A 15,495-nucleotide genomic window follows, 5' to 3' on the forward strand; every position below is an offset into this window, starting at 1 on the left:
AGCCTGGACTTCCTGGTAACCCGAGCTCCCTACAGAGCTCGGAGGCTGCTGGGCGCCCGTGGCAGGAGCCTGCCAGAGAGCGTGCAGCTTGAGCTCTGGCACATGGTGCTCTGCTGCCCAAGAGCCACCTCTGAGCCCAGCATGGCAGCTGCGGGTGGTGAGCCACCTGCACCCGCAGGGGAGAAAGCCGCCAGGGGCCGGAAACGCCGGGCCCCATCCTGGACCCCCACGGAGCTGGAGACCCTCCTGGACTTGTGGCAGGAGGAGGAGGGTCTCCACAACCTGCAGTCCCGCCGCCGCAATGCAGACCTGTACACGCAGCTGGCACAGAACCTGGCACAGCAGGGACACCCCGGCCGCAACTGCGAGCAGGTGTGGTCCAAAGTAAAAGAGCTGAGGCTGGGATATGTGCGGGCCACCGACGGAAGGGGGGCAGGACCCGATGCCTGCCCCTATTACGACCGGCTCCACGCTTTTCTGGACCCACCAGCCCCGCAAGCCCCAGCTGTCCCTGTGGACACCTGCCAGCGCCCCCCCATCAACCGTCCCACCGAGCCAGGGGGGAGAAGACAGTGCCAGCGCGTCTGGCGGTGAGGAGGCCAGCATAGCCACCGCCCAGCAGGCTCCCTCCAGCAGCTCCTCCGAGGCCGACGCCGGGGAGGAACCCACTGGTGAGTTTGTGCAGTTTGCACTCCCAACAGGCGGAGGGCGGAGGAGGAGCCAGGTGCCCGGAGGGAGGAGGGGGAGAGCATGTCACTCAGGCCACGTGAGCTGCACGCTGCGTGGCATGAGGCAGCAAGCAGCACGTGCAACCACGTGCAGCCTGGTGACCAAGCGGCACATGGCCGTGGCAGGCAGCTGCAGGGCACTCCTGGGACCGTGCTGCTCACACACATTCAGCGGGACCAGGGGAAAGGGTGGATGCCGGCTGGAACCGGCCAGGGCCCCAGGGACTCAGCCCAGAGCCCGCAGCTCCGCCAAGGGTGCAGCACGGAGAACGGCACACTGTCCCATGCCTCGCTGTGAGGCACAGCCAGCTGCTATTGGGTACACTGCAGCGTCACGGTCCTGTGACCCTGGACCCCCACCGAGCCCCTCGCCTGCTCCCGGTGCCTTGGCTGCCTCCCCGAGGGAAGTCCCCACTGTGGCCACACATGTCCCTGTGCTACCGGGCTTGCGGGAGGGATAGAGGGAGGGGGAAGGGCCCCTGAGTGTTGCTGCAAGGATGGAACATCCCCCCACCCAGTCACTCTTCTGGTTCCGTCCAGGAGCTATCCCACGTGAGGGGATCTGAGAGCCCAGACCGCCTCTGCCAGATGTGCTCCCAGGCACTGCGTGGGAATGCATCTCGCTCCCTGTCTAACACCAGTGATTAGCCCAAAGCTTTTCACAGTCTCCACCGGCAGGGAGTTCCACAAGTGACCACAGCACAAGCACCCTCCTGCCCTCCACGGGGCCAGGATACAGACCGGTGCTTACAGTACTGGAGGGGGGACCCTACTCCAGGGGCGGTCCCCCTTGCAAACGTACAACACCAGGGGCAGGAGGGGAACCGAGTGGGCCCAAGCCACACAACTGTGGGGTCACCTGGGCTCAGGGGTGGAGGGCATGTGGTGTGGGGACAGTGGACGGCCTGTCTGACTGACCCATCCTTTCTTCTCTTCCCTGCAGCGGGACCCAGCACCAGACCCTCCACTGCGGCAGCAGCGGCATCCCCAGCAGGCCAACCCCGGAGGCACAGGCTCCGCCAGAGGAACCAGCTGTTTTGCCAGCATGTCAACGCCATGGAGGCAATCCAGGTCTCCATCGCTGAGCGGGTGCAGGGGGACCTGCAGTGGCGGCAGGACGGCTGGGCTGCCTTCCTGGGTGAGAGCCGAGGGATGCGCACCACAATGGACACGCTGACGGCACATGTTGTGCATGCCATTCATTATGGCATGGGCAGAGCCCAGGCCCCCACCATCCCTCCCGTAGCACAGCTCATGCCCCCTCCCATCCCAGCTCCTGCCCCTGTTCCTGCCCCTCCTCCTATCCCTGCTCCTGCCCCTGCCCCTGCCCCTGCTCCTGCCCCTGGCCACCTCCGCGTGCAGCCTGCCCCGATGTGGTCTGCCCAGCGTGGGCAGGCTGACCCCCGGAGGAGCGCTCGCAGGGGCCGCCCGTCCCAGTAACTGCCCCCCCGTCCTGTCGCAGTTGAAAGTCTCTCCCCCCCCCCCCCCCCGTAAATAAACAGTTCTCTATTTTGCTGTTCATTCCTGTGTTGGGTATTGTGTAACTCTAGGTAGTGTACGAAATGATGTGAGATGCCAAGTAGCCACTTAAAGTTAACATGGTGGCAAACTGTGGAGAACGAAATCTGTACTCTATCTCTGGGGGGGGCCCTTCGTAAGTGGTCAGTGGTTTGTGGCGCAGAAATAAATGCTGACACTTTTCAGTAAAATGTAAACCACAAACTATATTTACATAGCTAACAAACTAGCAAGAACGGTTACACGATGCACACAACAGATAATTAAACATAGTCTAGATTGGTGGTGTTGCTGGCCACCTCAATCCTTTGGTCCTTCCGGGCCTCAGGAGAGGAACAGCCAGGAGATCCCTTGACGAAAGATGACTGGAATCAGGTACGCTGACTTCAGCCTTCCACAGGAACCCCGAATCCTCTTGGCTGTTCTTCGGGACAGGCGATGGTGGCCTAAACCCTAGCCTAAGCTAAAAAGAAAAACCCTAACTAAGCCCGACGCACCCGACGAACAGACTCGATGACGGCAGACGTGCTTTCACCCGACGCTTTACAATTGGGGGGGAGCCAAGGGGAGGGGGTGGGGAAGGGTAGGGGACGGGCGGGAGTAGTCTGGGGAGACCCAGGCGACCCTACTACGGGGCTTGGGCAAACATGTCCACCAGGGCCTCTCTGATGCGCACCGCATCCTGGCGCGCCTGGCGGACGGGCAGCTGTGTCAGGCTGTTCCCAGGTCTGTGCCTCAGCTGCCACCCATGCAGGGAGGAAGGCCTCCCCACTGCGCTCCACAATGTTGTGGAGCACGCAGCACGCGGCCAGGACCTCCGTTGCATTCTGCTCACCCATCTCGAGACAGGTGAGCAAGCAACGGAAGCGGGTTTTTAAACGTCCAAAGGCCAGCTCCACTGGGTTTCGGGCCCAGTTGAGGCGGTCGTTGAACCGGGCCCGGTTCTGGTCCGGCTGCCCCGTGTAGGGCCGCATTAGCCAGGGCATCAGGGGGTAGGCCGCGTCCCCGACGACGCAGATGGGCATAGGCACATCCCTGACAGTCAAGTCCCGCTGGGGGAAGTAGGTGCCCGCCTCCAACCTGCGAAACAGTCCAGAGTTCCGGAGGATGCGGGCGTCGTGTGCTCGGCTGGACCAGCCCCCGTAAATGTTCAGGAAGCGGCCCCGGTGGTCCACGAGGGCCTGCAGAACAATGGAGCAGTACCCCTTGCGGTTCATGAAATGGGCCGCTCGATGCTCCGGGGCCCGGATGGGGATGTGGGTGGCGTCCAGGGCTCCCCCGCAGTTGGGGAACCTGAGGGCAGGGAAGCCGGCCATGGTATCATCCACGTCACGCAGGCGGATGATTCGCGGGAGCAGGACGTCGTTGATGGCATGGACGACCTGCAAAAGGGTGCAGAGAAACAGAAGGGAAGATATCACATACAGCAGGGGTGAGTGTGCGCTCCCTTGGGGCCCCCCCCCCTTGATTCCCTCTGTCCTCTCACACACACACACACACACACACACCAGGGCCCCCCTCGCCGCACGCCCCCCCCCACCGGGCCTGTGCAAGGGAGGGGCGGCGCAAACCCCTGGGCGACCCAGCCGGGAGTCTTGGCTGTCCCTGGGACTGGAGTGCAGCACCCTCCCCCCATCCCACTCCCCCTGGGACTTACCTCGTTGACGATCACTCCGACAGTGGATCTTCCCACCCCGAACTGCTGGGCCACCGAGCGGTAGCTGTCCGGTGTCGCCATCGCACTCTGGAAGCTGGCCACCCTCTTCTTCACGGGGATGGGTGCCCGCAGCCGGGTGGTGGCTCTCTGCAGCGCGGGGGTGAGCCAGGTGCATAGCTGCAGGAAGGTCCGCTTTCTCATCCGGAAATTCCGGATCCACTGGTAGTCGTCCCATCGTCCGAGGACCACCCGGTCCCACCAGTCAGTGCTGATGTCCAAAATCCAGATGGGCCGGTCTACAGTCGGGTGCTGATGCCACACAGTTGCCAGGGCCTCCCTGGTGAGGGAGTCCAAGGCGATCTCTGCCTCCTGGTCCATGAACAGCATGGCACCGGCCTGCAGCAGGAGCCGCAGCCACTTGTACAGCCCCAACAGGGGCCTGACCAGGCACATGGCCACCCACGGCTCCATAGCAGACAGAGCAGGGCAGAAAAAAAAAACGCAGGCAAAAGCAGTTGGGGCCAAAGGGTGGTGTCCCCAGAAGTCAAAGGGCACCCACAGACCCTGCGAAGGGTGTCAGTCCCTGGCAGAGGCCCCAAGGCACGGGAGCAGGAGACCAATGGCTGCCTGGCGAGACCCCTTTAACCGCGTGTCTGAACGGCGCTCTGGCCCCGCCCCCGGAAAGGTCTGGTGGCCTTTGCCCTCTTCAAAATGGCTCCTGGCTTCTGCTTTTCTGGAAAAGCGTGCTGCCAATGTAGACGCACTTTTCCGGAAAAGCGCTTCGTTACGACGATAACTCCGGGGCCAATGTAGACGCTCCTTTTCTGGAAAAACTGAAAACGGAATAGTATTCCGTTTTAAGCATTTCCGGAAAAAGGTGCCAGTGTAGACGTAGCCTGAGAGTTCAGTTGTCGACACATGGGTGCATGAGATAATGTGTGTAAGTAACTGTGTGTATCATCACATCTGTACCCATCACTCTCCTAGTTAACCCTTCTGTAGTTCCTACTACCTTCCACACTTCCCCTAGGCTCCACATTGCAGTCCTTATCTTGTCCCCCTTCATCCTTCCTCTCGCTTCTCTCTCCAGTCCCAGTTTCTCCTCTTCCCCCGATTAACCTCTCTAATCCCTATCTTTGTTTTTGCTCTCATCCTCTGGTCTTGGAGGACTCCTATAGTCCTAGAGCCATGGTGTCCAACACAATAGCCACTAGCCACATGTGGCTACTTGGCTGGTTGAGTGTGGTTAGTTCGCTATAGCAGTAGACACTATAGGCCATGATTGCGCAAGGAAAGTATTTTGAAATTATTAAATTGGACCTAGTAACTCCTGATTTAATGAATTCCTACTAGCGTGTTCACACTATGGGGAAGCCTCGAAATTAGTGCAAGGCAGGCTCCATTAATGTGGATGCGCTAGCATAGACTTAGAGCCCCTGGAAGCACTGGGGAGTAATTAGTTCAAATTACTCTGGGGAGTAATTATTTCGAAATAGTGGCACTGTTCATGCTACCATTATTTTGAAATAATTATTTTGGAATTAGTGTTACTCCTGATGGAAAGCAGGAGTACAAATTTCAAATTCCATGGCCCGTTATTTTGAAATAACGGGCTTGGTAGTGTGGACACTCTACTTTTAAATTTGACATGGGGGGCTTATTTCAAAATAAAGTTGTATTGTAAACCAGGGCATATTTGCTACTGCTTCAGAACTGGTTGGACAACATGGTCCTAGAGAGTAAACAGGTAGTTCATTTCCTAAAATAATAATAAAATTGGATTCTTCTTTGAGTGATATCCCCATGGGTGCTCCACTGTGGGTAACTGTAGGTGCTGGGCTTTCCCCGGCACCGCAGTACAGAGATTTTTGCAGCAGTTGTTGGACAGACCACACGTGTGCAGAGGGCGTCTCGCGGCATTTGCACTCTTTCACACCACTCGGTCCAGTTCCAGCCACTTCCTCTTAACCGCCTCAGGCTGCAGACAGAGTGAACTGCTTTCTTCGGATCTTCTGTTCGTTAGAGAAATCAAAGTTGTTCTGTTAATAGTTATTCGTTATATTACTCTTATCTTCGTTACCGTTAGTTCGTTCCCTTGTTAAAAAAAAAAATCTCTTCTCCTACTTGATAGTTAATCAGTTAACCTATGTTCATAAGCCTCTGTCAACTCCCTTTGTATATAGTTCTTATCCTTCCAAAAAAAAGAAAAAGTAAGAAGAAAAAGGAAAGAAAGAGAATATATCATAATGCCGGGGTTGCCAGGTTTTAAAAAATGCGAGGCCATGCCCGCCTCTGACGGCCATGCAAGATGCATACGTTGCCTCACGTTCCGCAAAAGTTCCCTCACTGCTCTAAACTTACAGCTAGAGCACAAAGAGATAGGGAGATGAGGCTCCACATGATCCCCTTTGATAAGGCTCTTCAGCCTGAAGAATCAGCCTCTCTCCCGCAGCCTTCCCAGCAGCCGCAGAAGCAAAGGGCCTCCTCTCTGACTTCAGTCCCTCTGAGAAAAAACAGACTGTCGCCAACTGGCTCCCTGCCAGCCACTTTGAGTGGCAGATTGAGTATAGGGAGCAAGCCAGGCACATCTGGAGTATCTGCGGCACGCGCCGTTTCAACGGCACCATCCAGATCAGAAAAGCCGAGTGCTACAGTGCCGTCATCAACCCATACACCGGCACCGATGACTGCCTCAGCACCGTCACCATCTGTGTGAAAGCCAACGGCACCGACTCCACAGCCGATGGCACCAACGCACACCAACTTCTCCTCGGCACCAGCCTCCATGCATGAGCGGTATTCTAAGTACCGTAATTATGTGGCACCGACTGTATCAGCACCAATTTCTTCGGCACTGACCCCATCAGCCCTGGCAGCTGCTCTCTTGGTACCAGAACCTACCACAGCACCACAGGGGCCTGTCTCTGCGAAGGCAACTTCTAAGACTGCTCGGCACTGAAGCCTTTCACCATACTTGCCATCTCCGACTTTTTTCCAATGCCATCGTCTCCACCTCCATTTCAGTCGCCCAGGCGCTCGCCAGTCAGACATTATTCACCCTTCCAGCATCTGCCATTTCTTTTCTTGACTCCACCAAGGCAGCATATTAGCCACCACTGTCAGCGCTTTTCTGCCTCACCTTCTCCGATGCCATGAAGCTCTTACTCACCGTCACCATTGCTTCGTTCACCAGACTATTCTTATAGAGCAACGTATAGCAGGTCTCACTGATATGACCACTCCCCTTCCCACTCTTCTTCTTATTACCGGAACCATTATGACAAATGCACCTATTACAGGTGACATTCACCATACCATCACTCTTACTACCATAACTCGAGGTCAGTCCCAGGGTCTTTCACGGGCTACTCGTTTTCCAGACACTTGCCAGTGTTCGACCTACCCCGCTCAACTCAGGAGCCGATATCTGCACCCCCTCCCCCTTCTGAAATGGAGGAGGAACGACCAGTTATACCGGAAGTACAACAGCCTGAGAGATCACCCACTGATCAGTCACCCTCACCGGATGAGGCAGTTGTTCCAGGGGACACCTCTCCCCCAGATGATCTCAGGCAGTTCCAAGACCTTTTTAAAAGAGTCGCAGTGTCACAGGAGATTCAGCTCGCCGAGATAAAAGAGAAGCAACATCGTAGTCTCAAGAATCTTCAGACCTCTCACAGTGCCAAACTTGCCATCCCACTCAACGAGGCCATACTGGAAGTTGCCAATGACCTTTAGCAAACGCCAGCATCTGCACTCCCCACAAACAAGAAGGCCTATAAGAAATATTTTGTCCCACCTAAGGGGTCGGAGTTTCTATTTACACACCTGCACCCTAACTCATTGGTGGTTGACGCAGCGCAACAGAGAGCAAAAGCCCCCAATACAAGAATCAGTCATCGGACAAGGACGCAAAGAGACTTGATTTATTTGGCAGGAAAGTATATACCTCATCGGCCCTGCTCCTTCACATTGCCAATTATCTTGCACCTATCGAATCACAACTTCAATAATTATACCAAACTGACGGATGTCAGTCCTTGATGGAGTCGTTGCCCAAGTCCAAAAGGCCCATCTTAAAGTCTGTCATCCAAGAGGACTATGCTTCTACCAGGGCCAACTTAAAAATAGCAATGGACGTAGTGGACACGGCAGGATGAGCGGCAGCCACGGCGATTGTGATGCGGAGGGCCTCGTACCTACAGGCCGCCGCTGTCCCCAAGACCTGCAAGTGAAAGTAGAGGACTTACCATTCGAGAAGGATAATCTTTTCGCTGAAAAGACTTTTTAGCTGAAAAGCAAGGATTCCAGATCGACACTCAGAACCCTAGAGATGTACACCCCGCCCTATCGGAGAAGATGCTACACTCCTTTCCAAAGGCGCTATGACTACACCCATTCTAGGCAACAGTGGCAGCAAGGGCACCGCCCATTCGACCAATCCCGCCAATGCCACCCACCTCCCAGATGATGGAACCAGAATAACCGCCCACAAGCTTAATCCAATTCCAGGCAGCACATTTGACTGCTTGGTCAAGAGCAAGCAACCAGTGTTACCAGCCTACCCTCTCACAACTACCCGTTTGTTTCACCATCGCTTATGCCCCTTCTACCACCAGTGGGTGGATATCACCAACGACAGATGGATATTGGAGATAATCCAATTCGGTTATGCCATACCATTCCAATCCATCCCTCCCACAACCCCACCAACCCCATCCCTCTTCAGGGACCCCTCTCACGAAGATCTACTACGTACCGAGATCAACCATCTACTAGAGATCGGTGTGGTGGAAAGGATGCCCAATCATTTCGAAGGGAAAGGCTTTTATTCCAATTACTTCCTGGTACAGAAGAAAACAGGGGGATGGAGACCAATATTGTATCTCAGACAATTGAACAAATATCTCCGAAAACAACATTTCAAGATGGTAACCTTGGCATCCATAATTCCATCGCTGGACCAGAACAATTGGTTTGCTGCTCTCGACCTATGTGCATATTTCCACATTACAATTCATCCAGCGCACAGATGATTTCTCCGTTTCACTGTTGGCGAAGACCACTTCCAATACCTCATCCTACCCTTCGGGCTCTCTGCTGCTCCCAGAGCGTTTACAAAAACACTCTCAGTAATAGCCGTTCACCTCTGACGCAACAGGGTTGTTATATTCCCCTATCTAGATGACTAACTCATAAAAGGTCAGACTTCCTTGCAAGTACACAGGATCCTCAAAATCACCAAACTTTTCAGTCCCTAGGCTTACTCGTGAACAAGGACAAATCCACACTACAACCGACCCAAGACTTGGAGTTCATGGAGTGCGACTAGACTCCAGGGTAGCAAGAGCATTCCTACCATTGACCAGATTTCATTCAATCCAGCTATTGATAGATATCTTCCGAGCCAAGCGCGTGGTACAGGTACTTACAGCTCTCAAGCTCATGGGTCATATGGCCGTGACCACTTTCGTAGTCTCTCACTCCAGACTATATTTCCACACCCTACAACATTGGTTGGACACTGTTCACAACCATACCACTCGAGACATGCACAGGGTAGTGAGTGTTCCACCCGACGTCATCACCTCCCTGGAGTGGTGGACCATAGACAAGCATTTGCTGTCAGGAGTGCCCTTCCACCAACCACTACAATGATATCAGATTACTACAGACGCTTCCCTTATGGGCTGGGGTGTACACATGGACAGAGTTGTGATACAGGACTGCTGAGCACCCCCAAAAAGACATTACTTCACAGAAATCTTCTCGAGCTCAGGGTCATCACCAGTGCTTGCAAGCATTTCCACAACCAAATACACAACTGCACAGGAAAGATCCTGACAGACAATGTAGCGACAATGTACTACGTGAATCATCATGGAGGTGCAAGTTCACGATCCCTATGTGCAGAGGCGATCCGACTTTGGAACCAGTGCATCACCAACAGCATGACTCTTGTGGCATCGTACTTACCTGGCATCAACAACACCACAGCGGACTCCTTCAGCAGGAACTTCATGCCAGATCATGAATGGGAGCTTCACTGCAGAGTCCTCCACTCCCTCCTTCGCCGGTGGGGAACACCATTCATTGACCTATTTGTAACCTACAACAACAGAAAATGTTGCAGTTATTGTTCCAGAGCTGGACTCAGTCACCACTCCCTGGGAGACGCATTTCTTATCAGCTGGAACAGTCCCCTGATGTACGCCTTCCCCCACCCAATACCACAAATTCCAAGAGTGCTTCAGAAGGTCAAGATGGACCGGGCCAAGATCATATTGGTAGCTCCAGCATGGGCGAGGCAACACTGGTTCCCTCTCCTCCTACAACTGTCCCACTATCCTTCACACCGGTTACCACTGCTCCCGGATCTAGTCACTCAGAATCACGTCCGCCTTTTTCACCCACAGCTTCATACACTGCACCTCACAGCATGGTACCTAGCTGGCTAAATGCTGCTGAAACATTATGCTTCGATCATGTCAAAGATGTCCTGATACACAGCAGACGATAAAATACAAGGAATACCGACCTTGCAGAACAGAGAAGGTTCACCGGCTGGTGCTCTGAACACTGCATCAACCCTCACGCTGCACCTATCCACAACATACTGGATTACATAATGGAGCTGAAACAAACAGGACTGGCATTAGCATCACTTAGAGAACATCTCGCAGCAATGGCAGGTTTTCGACAACTAATTGAGGGATTCTTCGTATTTGCTCATCCCCTCATGAAGAGATTCCTCAAGGAGCTAACAAATTTGAATCCTCCCCTTTGAACACCTCCCCCTTGTGGGATTTGGACCTAGTCTATGAACTCTCACGGCCCCACCCTTATAGCCTTTAGCCACAATTCCTCTTCAGCTCCTAACCAAGAATTTGGTATTTCTACTCGCCATCACCTCCGCACGCAGAGCCAGTGAGCTATTGGTGTTGATGGGCAGTACCTCCATACACCATCTTTCAGAAAGATTGTATCATCCTTAGACATCACCCAGCCTTCATTCCTAAGGTCTGCTCCAAATTCCACATCAATGAGCCTATTATACTTGCCTTCATACAACCCCAAGCTGCATGCTTCTCCTAAGGAAGCAGCCCTCCATACCCTAGATGTATGCTGGGCTCTAGCTTTCTATATAGACTGCACTAAGCCCTTTAGAAAGACAGACCAGCTCCTCCTTTCCCTGGCAGAATGATTGAAGGGGAAACCCATTTCATCTCAAAGGATAGCTAACATAATTGTGTCCTGCATAACCCAATGGTATGCCATACAGGAAATACCGCTCCCCGAATGCCCTAGAGCTATATCAGCCTCCACTGCCTTTCTGAGAGGTGTTCCCTTTGCAGATATTTGTTGGGCAGCCACGTGGGCTTCCTGTTGCACGTTCGTTAATCACTATGCCATCCAGCAGAGATAGCTGCCTGATAATTCAGTGGCAGCTGCAGTCCTTTCATCGGCCAACAAATAGGGGCTCCGAATCCCTCCTGCCTTCATAACGGGAGGGATACTGCTGTGCAGACACCTACAGTGGAGCACCCACAGGGACATCACTTGAAGAAGAAAGCGAAACTACTCACCTTCATGCAGTAACTGTCATTCTTCGAGATGTGTGTCCCTGGGGGGTGCTCCACTACCCACCCACCTCTCCGCTTCGGAGTCTGTGTCACTCTGTTTTCCAGATCCTGAGGCGGGTTCGAGGAACTGACTGGAACTGGACTGAGTGGCGCGAAAGAGAGCGAACGCCGCAAGACGCCCTCCACACATGCATGGTCCAGCCAACGACTGCTGCAAAAATCTCCATGCTGCAGCACTGGGGCAAGCTCAGCACCTACAGTGGAGCACCCATGGGGACACACATCTCGAAGAACGACTGTTACTGCACAAAGATGAGTAACTTCGCTTTGTTTAGCCTGAGCCTATCCAGCTCTGGCTCCAACCCATTATGGTAAGAATTGCTAAATAACTATGTGTTGTCTAATGGCCTGAGTAGGAAAAATGCCCCATTTGTTGTGTTTGAAGAACCATCTTTGTGTGTTAGGTTGGGAGCTCTGAAATATTTCTGAGAATATGTGAGTAAAAATTATGATAAATAAGGAGCCATGGGGAGAGGTGGATAATAATCCCAAAGTGATGATTTAATTACGCTGCAAAAGAAATTTTGTATCTTACAAAACACGCTGCAGTTTTTCAGAAAAATGTCGCTATTTTAAGCATCACAATTTGCAATCAAATCAGTTGTTCCAAGCAAAAGTTATCTGGATGAAGAAATAGGTTTGAAAGAGAAGATTACACATACCCAGTGACTTCCTTATACAAATTAACCAACTCAACAAAAGCAATGAAATTACAAGTTAAAAAGCTCTACTTTCAAGTTCTTTGGACATTACTTCTGTGTTATATTGACACTAGAAGATTTACCCAATATTACCCAGGTCCTTCATCAGGGCAGGGGGCTGGAGATGTGGGTAGTGCAGGAGTCAGGGCAGGAACTTGGGGGTATTGGGGGTTCAGGGCATGAATCCGAGGGCATTGGGGGGGAAGCAAGAGTCATGGTGGGGGTTGTGGAGGGGCTCAGGACAGGGAGCTGGGGATGTGGAGGGTGAGAGAGTGATTGTTGGGGAGCAAGGGGGGCCCAGCACAGGGGATGGGAGCAACTGTTGGCTTCACCCTGGAGACGATCTGGGGCAGTGGGGACCATGCATCCCACCTGCTGGCTTATCTCCGGAGGACAGAAGGAGGATTCTCCCTCACCCTTCCCCCGACTTGGGGCAGGAGGGGCCAGCAAGTGCTCTCTCCCTTCCCCTGTCCCTACCTTAGTAGGGGAGGGCTGGCAGGGTCTCTCTTCCTTCCCCTTTGCCCCTCCCAGGGTGAGGGGCCTGGCAGGGCGTCTTCCTTCCTCCAGCCCCTTTGAGGAGAGGCGGCCAATGGGACCTCTCTCCCTCCCCCTGGCTCCTCCTGGGGTGGGGTGGGAGCTGGCAGGGGCTCTCTCCCTCCTCTTGGCCCCTCCTGCAGCAAGGGAGGCAGTTGGGGGCTCTCTCCTGGAATGGAGGGGGGGGGCAGAGGAGGCTGTCTCCCAGGCATGGGAACTGCACTTATCCAGTCTGGTGGCAGGCAAGATGGCAGAGCCCCAGCTCTGCTGGCCACTCCCTTGGTGGTGTGGTTGCCTCCAGTGGTCAGTCTGCATATAGCTCTCCCCTGCGCTTGCTGCCCCAGTGGCCACTGTGAGTATTGCATCCTTTTGAACAGCCCCTCCCTTTCCATGTTATGGAAAACAGTCTCATTCCTGGCACTTCTGGTTTTCCTGGCACAACCAACCCTGGCCTTGCTTTAAGTTAGGGTAAGAGGAAGCTGCATACCAAATTTGGTGGCCCTAGCTCTTACCATTTAGGAGGTGTTCTTGAACAAACCAACTCACAGAGAGACAGATGCATATTTCTAAAATATACAGAGGTAGGGATATAATGAGATTCAGAATGTACACTAAAATATACATTTATTTGCAGATAATATTTTTTAGATGGCAGCTCCAAACAACATTCTCTACTATCTTTTGCTTCTGTAATGTCTTTGCAGTGACAGTTGATCATAGGGTGGGATTTATTCTATTGCACATACTATCCTGCTGATAACAGTTAAGCTTGTGCAAAAACAAATACAAGGACATATTACCATAATATGACTCTTAATGCACTAGAAATACAGGAAAATTATTTTTCCCCCAGTCCATCAAATAACTTAAGCATATGCTGAACTTTAAGCAGTGAATAGTTCCATTTAAATCAATAGAACCATTGTGTTCATGTTCTGAATTACTAAGCATGTACTGAAGTGTTTTATTGGATCTTATATTGCAAGTTGTGTATATCTGTAGTCATCTATGTTATGTATTAAATGTTTGCAATCAAATTTACAATGTTGACACATTAAACAGAACAGAATTATATTTTTAAATAAAATGTTGCACTAGAAATAGCATGTTTGTAAGGAAACTTAAATGATTGGTCTGTAAGCATCTAAGCATTTTTCATAAGACTTTAAGGCCAGAAGAAATCTTTAGGAGCATCTTATCTGAATTCTATGTAAAAGCATACAGATTATATGGTGTCAACAGTAATTACTGCAGCAAGGCTGTAACTGCTGATTGTATGATGGCATATCTTCTAAAAAAGATTTCCATTCTTAAGTTAAAGACTTTAAGTGATGGAGACTGCATTATATATCTTAATCAGTTGTTCCAGTGTTAAAGATCTGTACCTTATTTCCAGTTTGCATTTATTTAGTTTCAACTGTTTATGACTGTATTATGCTAGTCAAAGAGCCCTCCTTTGCACGTTAGGTTCATTTACAGACCATGATCAAATCATCCCTTAGTATTCTATATAAAAATAAGGTGATTACTTTTACAAAGAACTTAGTAAAAGGAGCAAATAAACTGAGTATGCACAACATAATTGCTTTGTTGTAACTTTTAATTTTTGCATATATTTTTTGTACCAAGAATAACTTAGTAAAAAGATGTTAATAAAAGCTATGCTCCTGTAGATAAAGTTGTGTTGACAGCAGCAAGGGTAATTATTAGTTTACTGCAAGAATTGATTCAGATTTTAAGAGAACAGAAATTACATACTGATAATGAACTAGTGTTCCAGATGCTTACTGATTAAATTCAACAAGGAGTGGAATCTTAAGGAATATTTCATATGGAATGTATATCAAAGTATTGTTAGTGATACTAAATGTTTTTTTTTTTCATATTTTTGTTCTGTTAGGGTTTGAAACAGCCCTTATTTCGAAATAACTTTCCTAGTGTCTACACAGCCAAACCACTATTTCGAAATAGCGAAGTGCTTATTTCGAATTTGGTAAACCTCATTCTATGAGGAATAACGCCAAATTCGAAATAGCTATTTAGAAATAAGTGCTGTGTAGACACTTATTTCGAAATAGGGGGCCTCCAGCCTTCCCGGGGTGCCCTGGTGGCCACTCCAGCCTCAACCAAGAACACTCCTCTCCTTCCCCCTCTCCCCGGAGCCCTTAAAGAGGTAGACTCTGGCCACAGTGCCTGTGCCAGCTCCAAGCCTGCCAGCCCAGAGCCAGCAGTCACTTCCCAACCCAGTGGCCCCAAAACATGAGCCAGCAAGCCACCAGCAGCCAGCCCTTGACCACTCCCCAGGAGCAGTCTGCCAGCTCCCAGGAGCCTGCCAGGGCCTGGAGAAGGCAAGCGCCTTCCTGGTCCAGGGTGGAGATCATGGACCTTATTCAGGTTTGGGGGGGGGAATGCCCCCAACGTCCATGATCTCCACACTAGATGGAGGAATGCGGTCATCTATGGCAGGATAGCTGCCAGCCTGGCCACCAAAAGGCCACATGCAAATCCAGGAGCAGGTTCGAATGAAAATCAAGTTGGTCCGAGACCCCCAACTCTGAGCTCTGAGCTTCCCCTCCCCCTTCTTCCCCCTGCTTCCCCCTTCCAGCTCCTCCTCCCGGGTTTCCCCCTCCCCTCATCCACCCTCTCGCCTCTCCTTTCCCCAGTTTCACCAGAGTTTCATTCCCTCTCCCCTGCATTTTGTTAAATAAAGACAG

At 51.8% G+C, this 15,495-nt stretch overlaps 1 long non-coding RNA gene across 1 annotated transcript; it reads right to left on the bottom strand.

Annotated features, from left to right (window-relative positions):
- Positions 1-7,901: 7,901 nt before the first annotated feature.
- LOC142830186 (uncharacterized) lies at positions 7,902-10,579 on the bottom strand. The gene is made up of 4 exons (XR_012905204.2): positions 10,442-10,579; positions 9,880-10,012; positions 8,663-8,747; positions 7,902-8,128 (listed from the first exon to the last, which is right to left on the bottom strand). It is a non-coding gene; the product is annotated as an uncharacterized LOC142830186 (long non-coding RNA).
- Positions 10,580-15,495: the final 4,916 nt, after the last annotated feature.

The sequence above is a fragment of the Pelodiscus sinensis genome, chromosome 7, assembly GCF_052426305.1.
Source record: "Pelodiscus sinensis isolate ZL-2025 chromosome 7, ASM5242630v1, whole genome shotgun sequence".
Taxonomy (NCBI): domain Eukaryota; kingdom Metazoa; phylum Chordata; order Testudines; family Trionychidae; genus Pelodiscus; species Pelodiscus sinensis.